This window comes from Bombina bombina, chromosome 9 (assembly GCF_027579735.1).
Source record: "Bombina bombina isolate aBomBom1 chromosome 9, aBomBom1.pri, whole genome shotgun sequence".
NCBI classification, from domain to species: Eukaryota; Metazoa; Chordata; class Amphibia; order Anura; family Bombinatoridae; genus Bombina; species Bombina bombina.
Genome location: NC_069507.1, coordinates 68,409,096 through 68,431,224, shown reverse-complemented (window position 1 = coordinate 68,431,224; position 22,129 = coordinate 68,409,096). Strand labels below are relative to the sequence as shown.

The 22,129-nt window shown below is 38.8% G+C and overlaps 1 protein-coding gene across 1 annotated transcript in view; it reads right to left on the bottom strand.

Moving 5' to 3' along the window:
* RASSF4 (Ras association domain family member 4) overlaps positions 1 to 22,129 on the bottom strand; it is a 479,342-nt gene that overhangs the window by 3,841 nt on the left and 453,372 nt on the right. The window lies entirely within an intron of this gene.

Genomic DNA, 22,129 nt, shown 5'->3' with positions numbered 1-22,129 from the left:
CAAGCCGCCTCATATATCAGTGTATTTTGACAATTTTCTTAGCTAGACAGTGCTAGTTAATGTGTACAAAATAGATAACATTGTGCTCACATTAATTAAATTAAAAGAGAGAAGTGCTCAACCTGGGAACGAACAATAGCATAATAGCTTGTTCTATGGCTAGTTACCACCCAAGAAGCAGCCTCTTGTTGCTCAATATGTGCCTTTCACAGAGAAGAACTTTCCTGTAGCATATCAGTCTGATCCTGACTTCACAGTACAGTCCAGCCCCGAAATACCAGGCAATCCCTCTCTGAACACGAGAAACAGCAAAACCCCAGACGTACTTTTCGGCCTAGTGTGGGCCTCGTTAGTGAGGTGCAGCCATATCCCTCTAGGCACACTGAGCAACGGGTCCACGTCTGGATTCCTGCATCACACTTAGGGAGACTTCCCTAAGACTCATAATTTGCATAAATTACAAGAGAGAAGCGCTCAACCTGGGAACAAACAATAGCCGGTCGTCTGGGGTTGTCATGTTCCTTTTTCAGAGGAGAATTGCCTGGTTTCTTCTGTTAAGTGTGATCAGTCCACGGGTCATCATTACTTCTGGGATATTACTCCTCCCCAACAGGAAGTGCAAGAGGATTCACCCAGCAGAGCTGCATATAGCTCCTCCCCTCTACGTCACTCCCAGTCATTCTCTTGCACCCAACGACTAGATAGGATGTGTGAGAGGACTATTATGATTATACTTAGTTTTATATCTTCAATCAAAAGTTTGTTATTTTAAAATAGCACCGGAGTGTGTTATTACCTCTCTGGCAGAGTTTGAAGAAGAATCTACCAGAGTTTTTGCTATGATTTTAGCCGGAGTAGTTAAGATCATATTGCTGTTTCTCGGCCATCTGAGGAGAGGTAAACTTCAGATCAGGGGACAGCGGGCAGATGAATCTGCATAGAGGTATGTAGCAGTTTTTATTTTCTGACAATGGAATTGATGAGAAAATCCTGCCATACCGATATAATGTCATGTATGTATACTTTACACTTCTGTATTCTGGGGAATGGTACTTCACTAGAATTACACTGTAAGAAGTACATAAAGCTGTTTAATAACTAGATATTATGTTTAACGTTTTTGCTGGAATGTAAAATCGTTTTCATTTGCTGAGGTACTGAGTGAATAAATGTTTGGGCACTATTTTTCCACTTGGCAGTTGCTTAATCTTTTTTCTGACAGTTTCTGTTCTCTCTCACTGCTGTGTGTGAGGGGGAGGGGCCGTTTTTTGGCGCTTTTGCTACGCATCAAATATTTCAGTCAGCAGCTCATTGTATTTCCTGCATGATCCGGTTCATCTCTACAGAGCTCAGGGGTCTTCAAAACTTATTTTGAGGGAGGTAATTTCTCTCAGCAGAGCTGTGAGAATTATAGTTGACTGAGATAAACGTTTATTCTGTAATTTGTTTCCTGCTTTCAGAATTTGTTATCTTTGCTAATGGGATTAAACCTTTGCTAAAGTTGTGTTGTTTACACTATAACTATTTTCAATTTATTAATTTTCAACTGTCATAGATCTTCTGTGCTTCTTAAAGGCACAGTACGTTTTTAATATTATTCTAATTGAATTGTATTCCAAGTTGCAAGTTTATTTGCTAGTGTGTAAACATGTCTGATTCAGAGGATGATACCTGTGTCATTTGTTGCAATGCCAAAGTGGAGCCCAATAGAAATTTATGTACTAACTGTATTGATGCTACTTTAAATAAAAGTCAATCTGTACAAATTGAACAAATTTCACCAAACAACGAGGGGAGAGTTATGCCGACTAACTCGCCTCACGTGTCAGTACCTGCATCTCCCGATCGGGAGGTGCGTGATATTGTAGCGCCGAGTACATCTGGGCGGCCATTACAAATCACATTACAGGATATGGCTACTGTTATGACTGAAGTTTTGGCTAAATTACCAGAACTAAGAGGTAAGCGTGATCACTCTGGGGTGAGAACAGAGTGCGCTGATAATATTAGGGCCATGTCAGACACTGCGTCACAGGTGGCAGAACATGAGGACGGAGAACTTCATTCTGTGGGTGACGGTTCTGATCCAAACAGACTGGATTCAGATATTTCAAATTTTAAATTTAAACTGGAAAACCTCCGTGTATTACTAGGGGAGGTGTTAGCGGCTCTGAATGATTGTAACACAGTTGCAATACCAGAGAAAATGTGTAGGTTGGATAAATATTTTGCGGTACCGGCGAGTACTGAGGTTTTTCCTATACCTAAGAGACTTACTGAAATTGTTACTAAGGAGTGGGATAGACCCGGTGTGCCGTTCTCACCCCCTCCGATATTTAGAAAAATGTTTCCAATAGACGCCACCACACGGGACTTATGGCAAACGGTCCCTAAGGTGGAGGGAGCAGTTTCTACTTTAGCTAAGCGTACCACTATCCCGGTGGAGGATAGCTGTGCTTTTTCAGATCCAATGGATAAAAAATTAGAGGGTTACCTTAAGAAAATGTTTGTTCAACAAGGATTTATATTGCAACCCCTTGCATGCATTGCGCCGATCACGGCTGCAGCGGCATTCTGGATTGAGTCTCTGGAAGAGAACATTAGTTCAGCTACTCTGGACGACATTACGGACAGGCTTAGAGTCCTTAAACTAGCTAATTCATTCATTTCGGAGGCCGTAGTACATCTTACTAAACTTACGGCGAAGAATTCAGGATTCGCCATTCAGGCACGCAGGGCGCTGTGGCTAAAATCCTGGTCAGCTGATGTTACTTCTAAGTCTAAATTGCTTAATATACCTTTCAAAGGGCAGACCTTATTCGGGCCCGGGTTGAAAGAGATTATCGCTGACATTACAGGAGGTAAAGGCCATGCCCTGCCTCAGGACAAAGCCAAAGCTAAGGCTAGACAGTCTAATTTTCGTTCCTTTCGTAATTTCAAAGCTGGAGCAGCATCAACTTCCTCTGCACCAAAACAGGAAGGAGCCGTTGCTCGCTACAGACAAGGCTGGAAACCTAACCAGTCCTGGAACAAGGGCAAGCAGACCAGGAAACCTGCTGCTGCCCCTAAAACAGCATGAATTGAGGGCCCCCGATCCGGGATCGGATCTAGTGGGGGGCAGACTTTCTCTCTTCGCCCAGGCTTGGGCAAGAGATGTCCAGGATCCCTGGGCGCTAGAGATAATATCTCAGGGATACCTTCTGGACTTCAAATACTCTCATCCAAGAGAGAGATTTCATCTGTCAAGGTTGTCAACAATCCAGACAAAGAAAGAGGCGTTTCTACGCTGCGTACAAGAGCTCTTGTTAATGGGAGTAATCCATCCTGTTCCACGATCGGAACAGGGACAGGGGTTTTACTCAAATCTGTTTGTGGTTCCCAAAAAAGAGGGAACTTTCAGACCAATCCTGGACTTAAAGATCCTAAACAAATTCCTAAGAGTTCCATCGTTCAAGATGGAGACTATTCGGACAATTTTACCTATGATCCAAGAGGGTCAGTACATGACCACTGTAGATTTAAAAGATGCCTACCTTCACATACCGATTCACAAAGATCATTACCGGTACCTAAGGTTTGCTTTCCTAGACAGGCATTACCAGTTTGTGGCTCTTCCATTCGGATTGGCTACAGCTCCAAGAATCTTCACAAAGGTTCTGGGTGCTCTTCTGGCGGTACTAAGACCGCGGGGAATCTCGGTAGCTCCATACCTAGACGACATTCTGATTCAAGCTTCAAGCTTTCAAACTGCCAAGTCTCATACAGAGTTAGTACTGGCATTTCTAAGGTCACATGGATGGAAGGTGAACGAAAAGAAAAGTTCACTCGTTTCACTCACAAGAGTTCCCTTCCTGGGGACTCTTATAGATTCTGTAGAAATGAAGATTTACCTGACAGAGGACAGGCTAACAAGACTTCAAAGTGCTTGCCGCACCCTTCATTCCATTCAACACCCGTCAGTGGCTCAATGCATGGAGGTAATCGGCTTAATGGTAGCGGCAATGGACATAGTACCCTTTGCACGCTTACACCTCAGACCACTGCAACTGTGCATGCTAAGTCAGTGGAATGGGGATTACTCAGACTTATCCCCTTCTCTGAATCTGGATCAAGAGACCAGAAATTCTCTTCTATGGTGGCTTTCTCGGCCACATCTGTCCAGGGGGATGCCATTCAGCAGACCAGACTGGACAATTGTAACAACAGACGCCAGCCTTCTAGGTTGGGGTGCCGTCTGGAATTCTCTGAAGGCTCAGGGACAATGGAGTCAGGAGGAGAGTCTCCTGCCAATAAACATTCTGGAATTGAGAGCAGTTCTCAATGCCCTCCTGGCTTGGCCCCAGTTGACAACTCGGGGGTTCATCAGGTTTCAGTCGGACAACATCACGACTGTAGCTTACATCAACCATCAGGGAGGGACAAGAAGCTCCCTAGCTATGATGGAAGTATCAAAGATAATTCGCTGGGCAGAGTCTCACTCTTGCCACCTGTCAGCAATCCACATCCCGGGAGTGGAGAACTGGGAGGCGGATTTCTTAAGTCGTCAGACTTTTCATCCGGGGGAGTGGGAACTCCATCCGGAGGTCTTTGCCCAAATACTTCGACGTTGGGGCAAACCAGAGATAGATCTCATGGCGTCTCGACAGAACGCCAAGCTTCCTCGTTACGGGTCCAGATCCAGGAGCAGTCCTGATAGATGCCCTGACAGCACCTTGGGACTTCAGGATGGCTTACGTGTTTCCACCCTTCCCGATGCTTCCTCGATTGATTGCCAGAATCAAACAAGAGAGAGCATCAGTGATTCTAATAGCTCCTGCGTGGCCATGCAGGACTTGGTATGCAGACCTGGTGGACATGTCATCCTGTCCACCTTGGTCTCTACCTCTGAAACAGGACCTTCTGATACTGGGTCCCTTCAAACATCAAAATCTAACTTCTCTGAAGCTGACTGCTTGGAAATTGAACGCTTGATTTTATCAAGACGTGGGTTTTCTGAGTCAGTTATTGATACCTTAATACAGGCTAGGAAGCCTGTTACCAGAAAGATTTACCATAAGATATGGCGTAAATACCTATATTGGTGTGAATCCAAAGGTTACTCTTGGAGTAAGGTTAGGATTCCTAGGATATTGTCTTTTCTACAAGAAGGTTTAGAAAAGGGTTTATCTGCTAGTTCATTAAAGGGACAGATCTCAGCTCTGTCCATTCTGTTACACAAACGTCTGTCAGAAGTTCCTGACGTCCAGGCTTTTTGTCAGGCTTTGGCCAGGATTAAGCCTGTGTTTAAAACTGTTGCTCCACCATGGAGTTTAAACCTTGTTCTTAATGTTTTACAGGGCGTTCCGTTTGAACCCCTTCATTCCATTGATATAAAGTTGTTATCTTGGAAAGTTCTATTTTTAATGGCTATTTCCTCGGCTCGAAGAGTCTCTGAATTATCAGCCTTACATTGTGATTCTCCTTATTTGATTTTTCATTCGGATAAGGTAGTTCTGCGTACTAAACCTGGGTTCTTACCTAAGGTAGTTACTAACAGGAATATCAATCAAGAGATTGTCGTTCCTTCCTTGTGCCCAAATCCTTCTTCGAAGAAGGAACGTCTACTGCACAACCTGGATGTAGTCCGTGCTCTAAAATTTTACTTACAGGCAACTAAGGAATTTCGACAAACGTCTTCTCTGTTTGTCGTTTACTCTGGGCAGAGGAGAGGTCAAAAAGCTTCCGCTACCTCTCTTTCTTTTTGGCTTCGTAGCATAATTCGTTTAGCTTATGAGACTGCTGGACAGCAGCCTCCTGAAAGAATTACAGCTCATTCTACTAGAGCTGTGGCTTCCACTTGGGCCTTCAAGAATGAGGCCTCTGTTGAGCAGATTTGCAAGGCTGCAACTTGGTCTTCGCTTCATACTTTTTCCAAATTTTACAAATTTGACACTTTTGCTTCATCGGAGGCTATTTTTGGGAGAAAGGTTCTTCAGGCAGTGGTTCCTTCTGTATAAAGAGCCTGCCTATCCCTCCCGTCATCCGTGTACTTTTGCTTTGGTATTGGTATCCCAGAAGTAATGATGACCCGTGGACTGATCACACTTAACAGAAGAAAACATAATTTATGCTTACCTGATAAATTCCTTTCTTCTGTAGTGTGATCAGTCCACGGCCCGCCCTGTTTTTAAGGCAGGTAAATATTTTTTAATTTATACTCCAGTCACCACTTCACCCTTGGCTTTTCCTTTCTCGTTGGTCCTTGGTCGAATGACTGGGAGTGACGTAGAGGGGAGGAGCTATATGCAGCTCTGCTGGGTGAATCCTCTTGCACTTCCTGTTGGGGAGGAGTAATATCCCAGAAGTAATGATGACCCGTGGACTGATCACACTACAGAAGAAAGGAATTTATCAGGTAAGCATAAATTATGTTATTTCGGGGCTGGACTGACCTTACTTGGCGGGATCAGACTGATATACTGCAGGAAAGTTTTCCTCTGTGAAAAGCACACTGGTCTAAAAGAGGCTGCCACTGGGTGGTAAACCGCCATAGAACTAGCTGATAAGCTGTTGTTCATTCCTGGTAGAGCGCTTCTCTCTTTGTATGCAAACATTTGCTCACGCCTGTGGGGTTATTTAGGAGTTGGCACTGATTGACTAAAACGCCTGTCTGTCAAAAGAACTGAGATAAGGAGGGCAGTCTGTAGAGGCTTAGATGCAAGGTAATTACAGAGGTAAAAATTATATTAATATAATTATTGCATCCTGCAATAACACTTTCTAGCACTCTGTGGCCCCTCTCTGCATCGGCCATAGATGACTGTGATCGTTGGTGGGTGGGAGCTGATGCAGGGAGGCAGGTGGGCAGCCATCAGTGAAGGAAGTGAATCGGAGGGGCAGGATCGCGTGCGGGGCTGCTCACGGGCGCATGCACGGGGGTGGGAACGCTACACTATGGCACAAAAACTAATTTTGCTAAGGTGGGAGAGAGGACTGGGGAGGGTGGGAATTTCCAGCTAAGGGATCTGGGAGGGGGTGGAGGGTTGGATATTGAGGGGGGCAGCTACACTACAGAAAATATTGAGTAATTTTATAATTAAAATACCATATTTTATGGCAAACTGGGTAATGGCAGACAGCTGCCAGTACCCAAGATGACGCACAATAAGGTAGAGGGGGAGGGCCTACACAGCAGAATTATGTTTTCTAAAAACAAAACAAAAAAAACCCTTTTATTTTAGTACTGGCAGGCTTTCTGCCAGTACTTAAGATGGCGGGGACAATTGTGGAGTGGGGGAGGGAAGAGAGCTGTTTGGGAGGGATCAGGGGGTGTGATGTGTCAGGTGGGAGGCTGATCTCTACACTAAAGCTCACTACAAGCTACCTAATTAACCCCTTCACTGCTAGACATAATACACGTGTGGTGTGCAGTGTCATTTAGCGGCCTTCTAATTACCAAAAAGCAACGTCAAAGCCATATAAGTCTGCTATTTCTGAACAAAGGGGATTCCAGAGAAGCATTAACAACCATTTGTGCCAAAATTGCACAAGCTGTTTGTAAATAATTTCAGTGAGAAACGTAAAGTTTGTGAAAAAATTTGTGAAAAAGTGAATGATTTTTTTTATTTGTTGCATTTGGCGGTGAAATGGTGGCATGAAATATAACAAAATGGGCCTAGATCAATACTTTGGGTTGTCTTCTAAAAAAATATATATACATGTCAAGGGATATTCAGGGATTCTTGAAAGATATCAGTGTCCCAATGTAACTAGCGCTAGCTTTGAAAAAAAGGGGTTTGGAAATAGCAAAGTGCTACTTGTATTTATTTCCCTATAACTTGCAAAAAAAGCAAAGAACATGTAAACATTGGGTATTTCTAAACTCAGGACAAAATTTAGAAACTATTTAGCATGGGTGTTTCTTGGTGGTTGTAGAAGTGTAACAGATTTTGGGGGTCAAAGTTAGAAAAAGTGTGTTTTTTTCTATTTTTTCATCATATTTTATATATTTTTTTATAGTAAATTATAAGATATGATGAAAATAATGGTATCTTTAGAAATTCCATTTAATGGCGAGAAAAAACGTATATAATATGTGTGGGTACAGTAAATGAGTAAGAGGAAAATTACAGCTAAACACAAACACTGCAGAAATGTAAAAATAGCCCTGGTCCCAAACGGTCAGAAAATGGAAAAGTGCTGTGGTCTTTAAGGGGTTAATTAGGGTTTTTTGGGCAATTTGAAAAAGAGCTGAATGCTCTGTTAGGGGGGACTTTTTAAAATATTTTTATTGAGGTTTACCAAGTGGTACATAGTTGGAAAATTACATCGCAAACAAGTATACTTGAATACACTTACAAGAAAAAAGTTGCAACAGCTTTTCAAAAGACAATGATGAGGCACATTAATTATGAAGTTGCAAGTATCATAGCACCATATCTCAAAGCCTTTTAGCTGATGGAATGGGCCACTTTTGGACCCTATTGACCTTTTAAAAACGTTTAATAGAAAGAAGGCATTAGGAAGATAGGAACCGCTTTTGTATCCCAATGAGTGGTAGAAACCTCTTTTATATTTATGTAGTTGATACAATCAAAACAAATTGGAATAATAAGCAAGTAACTAACAAGGTGAATAATTATTATCACAACAAATACTGAAAGTTTGTCAAGGTGATACACATTTCTGCAATTCAAACAGAGTGAAACTCTAAAACGTACTGGAACATTAACACTCAGATGCATTCGTATAGGAGGCAAGAAAATAAGCAAATAATAAAAAACTTTGACATTGTTAACCCTCTACCAGACTTAATATGGGATAGCTAGCGCCAGCCTCAGGATTTACAATTACATACTGATGGATAGACATGTTAATACAGTATACATAAGCACTCATATAAACTCCAGCCATTATTAGGGAATATAGTGGGAGAGACTACAGGCATGTAATGAACTATAATGATATGAATCACAGCTATTTAATAAAATTAAACCCATAGGTGGTAGCTAACTCCAAATCAGACCAAACATAGAATAACCTATAGATCACTAGCAAGGGATAAAATCTGTGGTCCTGGCTACTGTGCTTGCTATTAAACTCTAGGGATTATGGATGTTACATTGATACACAATCTGAACATGAGAGGACTTGCATAAATATTGACCTATCTCAAACAAGTAATAGACAAAACACAAGTTAACAAGTACTATTGCTCAATGCTTATTAATAAAACTGTACTAAGCAGGACTAGAATAAATAGATCTATGTAATGTACACTTTCAATTTGACAATCAGGGTAACAATAAAAATACAATGTATACACAAGGTAACAATTATCTAAGATTTTAGAACCTAAAAATAAACTATGGACTTGGGGCTTTAGACTGCAAAGTCCTCATCAAAAGATCCATCTATCCGACATCAGACTGGAGATTGCAGGGGGCCGAATGTGGAAAGGCTTTAGCTTGGTTATTTATTCTCACCCCCTTGTGCTCTTCGTACCCCTTGGCAACTGCAACCTCTGCCAGAGCTGTTTTCAATGTTGTCAGGCTACTTGATAACATGTGGAGCCCGTGATAGCTTGTAACTGCACCACACTCTAGCGCTTGTATGATAAGGTAGGTCTACGGCCATGCATCCATTTCCAGGTTAAGAAGCTCCATATGATAGCTTCTACCTAGCGTGCTCAGCATGCCTTCTTCTATATGTCCCAGCTCAATCAAGTGGGGCCAATTGACCGGTTCTTTCCATTGTCTCACAGGACTATTAATGTCTGGAATCAGCCTATGTGGGGATCGCTGCAGTAACGCCGCATCTTCAGGCATATACGGTGCAGGTTCTTCTGCTGTGGCCTGAACGGCATGCTGTTTTATCGCAACATTGGGGTCAGGGGTAGGATTGCAATCGTTATTACGGATTTTAGGACCTATAGTCTGCTTTGTTTCTACATTAGCTTCCCTAGAAGGGTTGGGTATATTTGTTGCCTGTGGCTGTTCCACTACTTTCTTACATTGGCGAGGCTCAGAATGGAATGCCCATTTTATAGCATTGCAGAGTTGGATTCTGTGTTCTTCCAGAATTAAGATGAGCTCAGCCATACTAATCTGAGTGTCCTCCATTGCTTAATGAAAGCTGCACACTCAAGGCACAGTTAATTGTGGGGACGGTGTTGAGGCTTCGGTTATAGGGGAAGGCCCCAAAATGAATAGTCCGGTACTGAGGGCAATTAAGCCGCGCTGCTATCCAATACCCTAAATCTCGGATCAGGTCACCAACAGACAAGTCGCTCCCCTGCTTTAAGTAAATACTACCAGATCTGCTTCGTAGAATTGATAAATTGTGGAGAAAACTGGAGGAGCTGAAGCTTAATGCGACCAGTAAGATGGCTGCCGCCCGGAAGTCCCTAACTTGTTTTTTTTTTTTATGTAAAAGAGCTGATTTTTAGAGATTTTAGAGAATTCAAAAACACAATGAGCATGCGTTAACTTTTGGCACATCAGAGCACATGTGTTAGGCTTCATCCATGTACCTGGAACTGTAGGGAAGCGAAAAATGTTTGTGCAACAAAAATAAAAAAATTCACAAAGTCCACAAAGAAATCTTCTGCAACATACAAGTAGGTTCTACTATCTACTATCTGTTATATGACATACATAAAAACATGACTTGCTCAGGTGTATTGAAAAATATATCTGTGCAACTATACATTTTCTCATATGTTTTTAGCATTTGATGGCGATATTATATAAAATATCACCTTTTCACATTGTGAAACTTAAAATAATGTGTCACAATAATTGCGTGACAGCTCTGGGATTGTGTACAGACTATCACTTTTCAAAAGAAGGCAAATCAAAACTAGCACAAAGAAGAAATTATGATAAATATTTTACTAATCCGGTTATACCCTGTTTTTCTGGAAAAGCAAAAAGTAATTATGCAAATGATGTGCACACCAAGTATTTTTATAGACTTGATTATGGTTGTTACATATTCCTCTTTCCACAGAGATAATTTGAGGGCAAAAGCCAACGCCCTGTAAAATCAAATTAGGGTTAGGAAATCATTTCCAAAATGGGTGAATGCACACAAAGTTTAAAGTGATGTACTCAAAAATGTTTCTCAATAACTGCAATTAAACATCAATATGTATCTAAATTTGAACAAACTAATGCATCAGTTGAATACTATATAGTAATGCCTATTGGCTAAGAGGTACTGCCTGCTAATTGGCTAAAAGGTACACACGTTCACACAACTGATACTGCTATATTAGTTTTAATTACCATTTAAACATCTTTAATTTTTTTAGGCAAAAGAATTTTAATTGTTGCTTTTTCACATGGATTTTTTTTAGTACTTTGGAGTAAAATGTCACTAATATATTGTTTAATGTATAATTTTTTTGCCATAAACAAAAAGCTGTTTGAACACAATTTTAGATTTTAATTTTGCTAAATAAAAGTGCAAACTTGATTTTGAAAGGCTCCAAGCTAACTAATTTTAATTTTCTACACAGCTTTGCTCCACTGAGCCACACTGGTACATTAGACAATGGAGGCCTATAGCTAATTTTTTTTTTAATTTCTTTTTATTGAGGTAGCAATGGCACATTGTTACAAGCACGGTATTCAGGCATACCAAAGGTGCAGTGAACATATTTTTCATAGAGTAACAATACATTACAATCTTATAGACCAAACTTTTCTGCTCCTCGTTTTGTATCTAAGCCTCTATGTGTCCTCAATGACAACCTGATCCTCTGTTGGGGTCACACTCTCCAAGGTACAGAGAGGACACCGTTAATAATCATAGTCAGCATTAATTAACATCAGACAAAAGTAATGTTGATAAAAGTAAGAAGTTTTAGATATCCTTATATGTCTAGTAGGATAACAACAATTAACATTTTTTGTACTAAAGATAAAAGTGAGAAAACTGTTAATCAAACTTTATGGAGAGCACAGTGGGACCATAAGAACATGCTGACCATAGATATCATAAAACACATAAGAAAACAGAGCATATTTAGCCATGTTATGACCCGAAGAGCCTATTTACCTGGATGGGGGAAAAACTTAATGAGAGGCTATTTGGGCTGGGCAGAGACTACTAAACTCTGCCAAATCAGAACAATGCGGAGGATACATCACTTATCCCTAACCGCTCAAGGGGAATGAGGGGGGGAGGCAGAAGTTATGCTAATGGAAATGTTTCCCACCACTACTACATAAATAGTAAACAAATAAACAGAACTTGCGATTGTTGACATGTAACATATACTTGGCATAAACACATTATGCGTAGGGAGGTGCCAGAGGTAAATGGGGAGAAATGATACCAAGGGAGATACTAATCACGAGAGCAGTAGTAAACATGTAGCATGTAGGATTGGTGCAAGTGTATAGAAATATATAGTAGATACTCATATTCTAGAGGGAGGCTCAAGCTGTATGGATTTGTATAGGCATGCCCTGGTTCAGAAAAATCCTGGACAAAAGGGTTACTTAATCTAGTACTAATGGTTATGTGCTAAATTATGTTCAGACTTGGTAATAGAGACCTGCTCCACTTTAGACCACATGGCTTCATATATACAATGTTTCCCCCCAAAAGCAAGATCTAGTGTATTAAAAGTAAAGAGATATCTCTACATGTCTGCTCTTACAATAAAAGCACATTCAAAAACTTTTAGCATCTATTGCTGAGACAGGCCAGCTAAAACACATCAAAAATACAATTTATAAAGATCTATTTAAGGTATAATCAAGTATCTGTTAGTGTTAGCTTAGCACAGTAAAACCTATATGTGTATTAAACTAAGTCTTGACCTCCTCACTTTATGAATCTTGGATTCAGAAATACAATGGAGAGCAGCCCATGTGTTAAGCATATTAAATTAAACTAAGACTCATGGCAAGAGGAGAATATCATGAACAGTTTTTTCCTCAGGGCTCACAAGTTGAATGGTATACTATAAGCGCTGCGTAGAGCTAGCTATATGCATTTGTATAGTTTGGATTTAACTCAACTAATAATAAAAACATAGTGCCAGCAATAATCATCTGGTGGGGGACAATGTAATGGGAGCAATTTCTACTATTTTACTACTACATCCAATCTTCTATTCCCTTTCCCTCTAAATTGTGTTACCTTTATTATTATAGATCATTTCTCTGTTCTGTTGTCTATTACTGGCAAAGACGAACTTGCCATGTGACCCAATGTATCTCTGTTATCATAATAAAAGGAAAGTATAATAACCAATGGATAGGCTCGTGGGGGTCTAATGAACCAATGACAGGAGAGGATGTATATGTTCAAATTCTGTAAGAAATGGTAAACTTGGGTGTCCCGGCCGCAGACAACCCTGTCACCTAAAAAACTTGCTTCCTATTCTTTGGAATAAAACAATTAGATTACAATAAATGACCACTAGTGCCATCTCTATATTTAAGATATAAGTATGCTGCAGTACTGAGCTAAATGATCTTCCCCTGCTTTAGAAAGTGCAATAAATGACTTTAGCTAAGGAAATAATTAGCTTACTATAGAAAAACAAGGGGCTTGTTTCAGCAGATAACCATGGGCTTAGCATTTATTCTTATGTGCCTAAGAGGGCTAGAGAAAAAATATTGTTAGATCAAATAATATTTACATTTGTGTATATGCATATAGAAGCAAGGAAAAAGTACATCAGATTTGTGTGCTGTGGGATAGTATAGCAGAGGGAGTTCTCAAAGATGTTAGGCACTCTTGGTGGGTATAGCAAGCCTAAAATCACCTCCTTTAACACATATGTGAGAGAAGCAACCTATACAGGTAAAAGTAGATAACTTCCTATAATAAAATACATAATAAAGGGCAGGAACAATTAGCAATGTGGTACAGGATACTGGAGAACATATTAAGAGTAACAAATATGGTTAGGTAACTAAGCACTTAGCCTAAGAACTACTACTAATAAATCCCCATTAGCTAGACTGCACGTAATAGAAACATCAAAAGGGTTCAGTCACAAAATCTACACATTTTCAGATATTGGTCTTCATGAATGCAGATTCCTCGGTTTCAACTATATTAAATTTATTTATGAGTCCAAGAACTAAACTTAATTAAAAGTGTATGTGATAGGCAAAATGTTATTGTGAGCCTGAGCGTTGGCATCCACTGTTGAAATAAAATTGTCATCCAACTCCGGCTTTTATGCTGGCATCAGAGAGCCAAGAGCCCTCACATTGCAGGGACATCATGTGAAAGGTAACGTCTATAAGCGAAAACTTTGCGCAGCACTTCTCAAGACCCCAGTCCATGAAAATCTCTGAGGAGATGCAATGACGGAAGGCTGATACCGATCCACACACATTAGCAGGGCCATACTCATGGAAGCCAGTCACTCTCCCACCTGCAATCGACCCAGTGGCAGCAATCGATAATCCCCTCCAGGGGCAAATGTCGATAATTATCACCATCTCACATCTACTGGTGGGGAGCTCTTTGGACACCCAGGTGTTTTTCACAGGGGTCAGTAAGTTGCAGTCCAGCAGGACCAATAATCCACAAGCTTCACCGAGACCCCCCACATTTCCATCCTGTAATTGCTCCGTCCCAGGGAGAACAGGTACGATGCGAAAGTCCCCAGCATTCAGCTGTACATCTCCAGGCCTCACACCAACATCTACCTCTCCCTACCCATCGATCAGAATAAGCTTCTCTTTTATGCGTTCGGCTTCTATCCTGGTCAATAGACCGTCAAATCTATTAATGATCCGTTGCTCATAATTTGCAAATAGGGTCTGTATTGTGTCGCAGATGATCTCCTCCATAGTCAGAAGAAATTGTGACCTGCTAATTCTCCAAAAACAATAATACACAGATATAATCACTTTGTTCGTTCCAGTCAGGTGTATTACATGAACCCCTGAGGTTCCCAATGGTAGCTTGCTATCCAGATGTTATTCCACAGAGGAAAAACTAGATAAAATTAAAATAAAACCAGGAGCCTCCTTGATGCACGTCTTGTTGCTTTGGCTGCTGGCTCCGCCCCCCAAAAGGTGAGTTTTTAATTAAACAAGGTCTGACTGAGGGATGGATATAGGAGTCTCTAAGTTTGCAATTATATTAAAACAAAATGCACATTTTTTTTCAATGGGATGTATGTAATCTAGGTGTTAAATGCATAACTTCCATGTTCCATATAATTTACAGTCCCAGGGCTTGACAAATGTGTACAAAATCTAGGAGCCAGAAGCTTTTGGCCATCTCTTATTTTTATATACATAATGTAATAACTTAATAAAAATTGGATTTGATCCCTACATCAGCTCAACTGAATTATCTAGTGATTATGTTTAGGTTTATGTTAAAACCATTTAGGTTTATGTTAAAACCAGTTTTGGATAGTTATTGTTGATATGATTTATCAGTTAGCTGTTATTTATTGGTTAGTTAGATTACCTACTTACGGAGATGATATCTGCAGTATTATTTTCTTTTTGTATCCTATTCATGCTGATATTATTTTGTGTTTTGCCCTACATGATTTCTGTAACCTTACTTGAGTTTCAATCAATAAAGAGATGAAAAAAAATGGATTTGTATTTCACAGCTGCAAGGCCTAAAAATAATCCAACCTCACCAAGCTAAATTTTAGGTGCAGGTGGTAGCAACCCACAGGTGTCTCTAACCCAGGGCTAAGGGCTCTAATTTTAAGGTGCCAGTAGCTTCTGGGTTTGGGGAGCCCCAATTTACACTGATTAAAACCATCCTTGTCCCTGCACATCCGACCCAGGATTCACACACTCCAATGTACAATTACATTAATGCTGAATTACACATGTAAATTAAACATCAACATTAGATTATTGTCAGTGTATGGCCGGGTTATAATACAATATATTTAATAATTATTCTTTAAAACAAACCCCCAATAAAATGCATATACAAAACAATTAAAATTAATATAAATTCCTAAATTCTTTATATTAAAGTTATAAACGCATTGAATTATATTTATAGAAAACCAGATTATGAATCAGATGATACACACTTATGCTGTTATAATATCCTTACAAAGATCATACAAATATATCTTTACAATTTACCTTATTCACAATAATCACATTAAAATACCACAATAAAATACCAGAATCCTCTGTTATTAATCAATAACTCTAGTTCAATGCTCAATATGGATTCCCAATTTACTATGCTTAATTAATAACTACCAGGGATATAATCACAATAACCAGTTTATGTACAGTTCTGAAAGAGTTCACTATAATAACTGACTTATAAATCTGGAGTATAAAACCCTGTCTAGTAAATAAATTATTTAGCAATAATGACTAGTTAAGCCTACACAGGACTGTGAATATGAGTTTAAAATACAAAGTGCCCTTTTAAATTTACTAACTGCAAATAGACTGTAGCAGCAATGAATGTATTTGCTTTAAAATATCAAGTTATATATTTAACAGTTTCTTATACTTCACCCAAATAAGCAAATCAATTCTTCCAGGGTTCCTCTAATAAATCCAATTTCATCTCATAAATTAAAAGAGGTAATTTTTGCAAGATGGATAAAAATTAGGCCCAGATTGCTTTATAATAGACTGGATCCCAAGGCAACAGTTTGTCAGTCAAAATTCAGCACGGACTACTTTTTTTTCTCTTGCCTGGGGTTATATCACGCGATATAATCCCACCCCTTGTTATTCTAATCATCAGTGAAATTAGGATGATAGGCCCTTCGGAAGCTTGTCCCTGATTGGTTATTTGGGAGACACCTCCCTGATTGGCTACTGGAAAATTTTATTTTTAACAGCCAAATGCCTTTTGGCTGTAATACTGGATTTAGGCCATCAGGGGCAGCAAAGACAAACAGTTGAATTCAAATATTGCTAACAGTAAATACAGTTCATATATATTTTTATTCAATATACCATATTTTCTAGTATCAACAAGTCACATGTTCCATGTGTATTGGACCATGTCATACCATTCATCCTGATTATTTTAATATCAAACATCAGTATTTTATTTCTAACATCATACTGGTATTATCTTAAAATGCATTTAAAGTTGCAATTGATTATTTTTTTATATTCATATAAAAACACATCATATTTCACATTCAGTACACCTCTTTCTGATTGCATACAACATATGACACAATTTATGGGACAACCACACGTGTATTTGTCAAATGCCTGAAAAATAAAAAGAATAGGTTATTAATTCTTAAAATAAATTGGATATTTTAAATTGAATGCACAGCTACTTATTAAACTCAGCATATATACATCCCAATTTGTCTCTAAGATGTCTGGAAGACAGAAAAAAACAAAAATATGTTATATATTTTAAAGTGGGATTATTACAATTGCTATTTAATCCATTACAATCTGAATTGCATTTCCCCAGATCCATATATAGACATTTAATATAGTCTGATGTATATTTTACTTGAAATTTAAACACAAGTTGTAATTTAAAATGAATTTGAGAGTTAGAATGCAAGACATGTGTCTCTGTTAGCTAATCTTCATCTAGATGTAACATCTAGAATTTGTGGATTCAACACGGCAGGGGCAATCAACTCTTGAATACACTTAAGCCATGTCTGTTTATTTACAGGGGTCTGATAAGTTTGTTACCCATCTTAGGCAGGAAATCAACTTTAAACATAGCAGCCACATGGTGAATATTTCTTTGAAATAACTGCCTGTCTTTGAAATGACTGCCTGAACTAATTAGACCAAATGTTTTCTTTTGAATCCTTAGATGTCTAAGGTAGAGAGGGAGGTCTGTTGTAGTTACAGTCTCACAAATAAATTAATCATTTGGTGTAGACAACTTTATATATATATATATATATATATATATATATATATATATATATATATATATATATATATATATATATATATATATAATTTGATAACACTCACAGATACCCTCACATTATATAAACTGTTGAAAGAATAAATGTTATTTTGGTATTTTCAGTTAACAAAAGGATAATTCATTAGTGCTGTTTACTAGCAAGTAGATGCCAACCTAATGCTAATGAAGTCCCTTCTGAACACACATTTATCCTTGCAGAGGGGATTTTTGCTGGAAAGGAAGTCTCTGAGATATCTGCACATTAAAGTGTGTTACACAATTATTTGACTCAACCATAAATATAGGAACTGATAATCTAAAGCTCTCCACTTGGGCAATATTATCTAAGAAGTCTCATCGGTACAGTGAAGTCCCCAATAATTTTATAAACGAACATCTTAGCTTGAGATCTGTTTTTCTAGCTATGTAGGGTTCAGGAAGTAAAGACACAAGTATTACAATATAATATTCAAAAAAGTCCCCAAGGATTTTAAGTGATTTCTCTCCATGCCTGCGAGATCGTCAGGCATAAAGGCTTCTCCAACTCTCACTAGAGGAGTGAAACTGGTCTACGTTCCTCCAAATGAATCTACAGAATTTTAACCTGGAACCAGGATTATTATTCACTATAATCTAATTCATTGGTCCCTCTATATTTATGTGACATATATATATTATATATAGAGAAAGAAAAATATACCAGGATATATATTATTACCCCAGAACAGCAAGGGATTAAAAAAGGCACACAAAGAGGAAATTTTCCAATACACAATTCATTTCCCAAAATACAATTCAGTATAAAAAGTATTATCTGTCAGTGTAAAAACATCACAGCAGAAAGCGAATTCTAACTTAAAACATTTAAAGTGCAAAATAACCTAATTCTCTCCCTGTTCTATATCAAGTTAATACGCCACTAAATGAAGGGGTTAATCAACCCAGATTGTGTACAACCTAGGAATATACTTAACCAACTGGCAGGACATATGTAAACTAGGCAGCATGCATATATATATGAATAACTACAGTCCATACATAAATGTGATATAGGTTATGTTTGTAGTGCTTGAACGCTCTTGTAAGATAAAAGCACATCTCCTCAATATTGCATGATTCAAACCGCAGCTATTCCTGCTGCATATATAGTCATTCACAAATGTGACTCCTTAGTTGGAAAGAGACACTTACTTAGCTTAGATTTTTCTGTTCTGCTGTTCCCAACGGCTTTCAGCTTGCAAGCGCTTACGATGACTCCTTTTCATGTGACGTAGTCCAAAGTAGGACTTCACGGCGAAATGCCGATTCAACTGGGCATCCTCTGACCTATGAAAAGGTTTTCTTCCGCTTACAGCCACTCACGGTCCCTGGTGACACTCCGCCACTCCTACTTTGGACTACGTCAAATGAAAAGGAGTCATAATAAGCGCTTGCAAGCTGAAAGCCATTGGGAACAGCAGAACGGAAAAATCTAAGCTAAGTACCTGTCTCTTTCCAACTAAGGAGTCACACTTGTGAATGACTATATATGCAGCAGGAATAGCTGCGGTTTGAATCATGCAATATTGAGGAGATGTGCTTTTATCTTACAAGAGCGTTCAAGCACTACAAACATAACCTATATAACATTTATGTATGGACTGTAGTTATTCATATATATATGCATGCTGCCTAGTTTACATATGTCCTGCCAGTTGGTTAAGTATATTCCTAGGTTGTACACTATCTGTGTTGATTAACCCCTTCATTTAGTGGTGTATTATATTGATATAGAACAGGGAGAGAATTAGGTTACTTTGCACTTTAAATGTTTTAAGTTAGAATTCGCTTTCTGCTGTGGTGTTTTTACACTGACAGATAATACTTTTTATACTGAATTGTATTTTGGGAAATAAATTGTGTATTGGAAAATTTCCTCTTTGTGTGCCTTTTTTAATCCCTTGCTGTTCTAGGGTATTAATATATATCCTGGTATATTTTTCTTTCTCTATATATATTATAATTTGCTTGAAGGGTGGCACCATTGAGAATATATTATAGCAATATTACCTACTCTCTCACGCTTTTTGTATTTATTCATAATTGTTTGAGGATATTATCTTTGAGGACTCTATTGTCCTTTTCTGGTGAGATTGGAGTAGATTGCCTGAGGAGTATTATTAGCTCCTATATTTTCCCATTATTTTGTCTGTCTGTGTATTTTCACTACTATTATGGCATACACTCTTTCGGATGACTTATGGGAAGCCGAACTAAAATACTCCCTAGCAAATGATACTAGTGGGGGGAATGATGAGAATAATGAAGAAGTGGTAACTATTTTCAGTGCGTTCAGAAAATATAGATACCTTTTAAGTAGGCAATTGAAAATTAAAGCAGAAAATGCTAGTCTGGCAAATTATATTGAAAAGAAAATAGTCCCTAGGGGACTAAGACTCTCACTAGATCCATGTGCAAATACAAGGGAGGATTAGAAGGGAGACTCTTTCATAGAGGAATGGAATGAGAAACTCTCCTCAACCTCCCTTGATTTAATGGAGATGATGATCAAAAGGAATAACAAAAGGTTGGAGAAAGTTAAAGGGGAAGCAGAAAAAGCTCTGATCAAGGTTAATTCTTTTGAGTGCGACCCAAATTTTGAGAAACTTAATGGGGAAACTAGCTCAAACATTTCCAAATTAAAAATGGATATTAAATCCAGGAAATGTAGAAAATTAAGGAGAGATCAGGAAGACTACAAAAATGGCAGGGTTTATATCTACAAATCCCAAAAAGGAACCTATGATTCAGGGACGGATATGTCAGATTCTGAATCAGGGCCCTCAAAAAAACTCCTCAGCGAATACACAATTAGAAGGAGGAGAAAAAATAGAAGGGGAAAAAGGAAAAGATCCCTATGGGGGACCTTTGAGAGAAAAGAGATATCAAACCAGACAAACGAGAGGGAAACAGCTTACTCAGGGCAGGGGGAGATACAGAGGGAGGGGACTACGCAGGGGATACTAGCTACCCCTATTGATGAGGAATTGCAGATAGTAAACCTTTCCTCTTTTCCCTTAAATCAAGCCCACATTGAACTTCTTAGAAAAGGTCTGTCCTTTTGCCCTAATGCGCCAATTGATAAGTTTGAAGTTCTAAAAGATCTACATTTATTTGCCAGAAGGATTGTTCTGTCTGTCATTATGAAATCTAAATCGGATAACAGTTATAACCTAGATGTAACCGATCAAGTGGCTCTTAATGATTTAGAGTCACTTTTGGCTGAAAATACTCAGGAAGATTTTGGTATTGGCACACAGAGAGAATCTTTATTGGAGAAAAAATATGTCTTCAAACCGAAATCAGTGTATATGCCCTCGTTGTCCTTGGTCCCGGCTGTCAATCTTTTCGTAAAACAAATGGAGAAAGACATTGAGAATCTATCCTGTCAACGAACTAATGACAACCTGAAACCTAGGGAAAGACAAGCGTTAAAAGGAATTGAGTGTGGCCAAAGGGCTGGTGATAAAGCCCGCTGACCAGGGCGGCAATCTAGTTTTACTTGATGAACATTTATATGTGAACGAAGTTAAACGCCAGTTAAACAATAAAAATCAATATGAAAAACTTGGTGGTAACCCTCTTGGTCACATTCAAAATTCCCTATTTAAACTTCTGAATGATGCTAGGAGTAGAGGAGTTATTAATCAGAACAAATTTAAATTTCTCTATCCTGAGCACCCAGTAATGCCAGTTTTCTATGTACTGCCGAAACTGCATAAAAATATGCAGTGTCCCCCGGGAAGGCCTATAGTCTCGGGGATAGGCAGTGCAACAGAAAAAATTGGGGAATATGTAGATATGTACTTACGGCCTTTTTTATTAACTTTGACATCTTATGTAAAAGACACGGCCGACTTACTAAAAAAGCTAGATGGGGTAGAAGTAAGTGAAAAGACCATTTTGGCATCTTTAGATGTGGAGGGTCTCTACTCCTCTATTCCCCATAAAATAGGCCTAACAGCATTAGGAGGTTCCTAGAAACTAGAGGTCCAACGTATGCTGAACACACAAAATTTCTATATTCTCTTCTTGAGTTTATCTTGAAGAATAATGTGTTCACTTTTGATGGACAGGTTTTTCGACAGTTATGCGGAACTGCGATGGGGGCAGTTTGTGCCCCCACGTATGCTTGTCTACATCTGGGCCTTTGGGAATCAGAGATTTTTGAATACTTTTCAAGGATCTTTGAGGACAAAGTGCTGCTGTGGATCAGGTATGT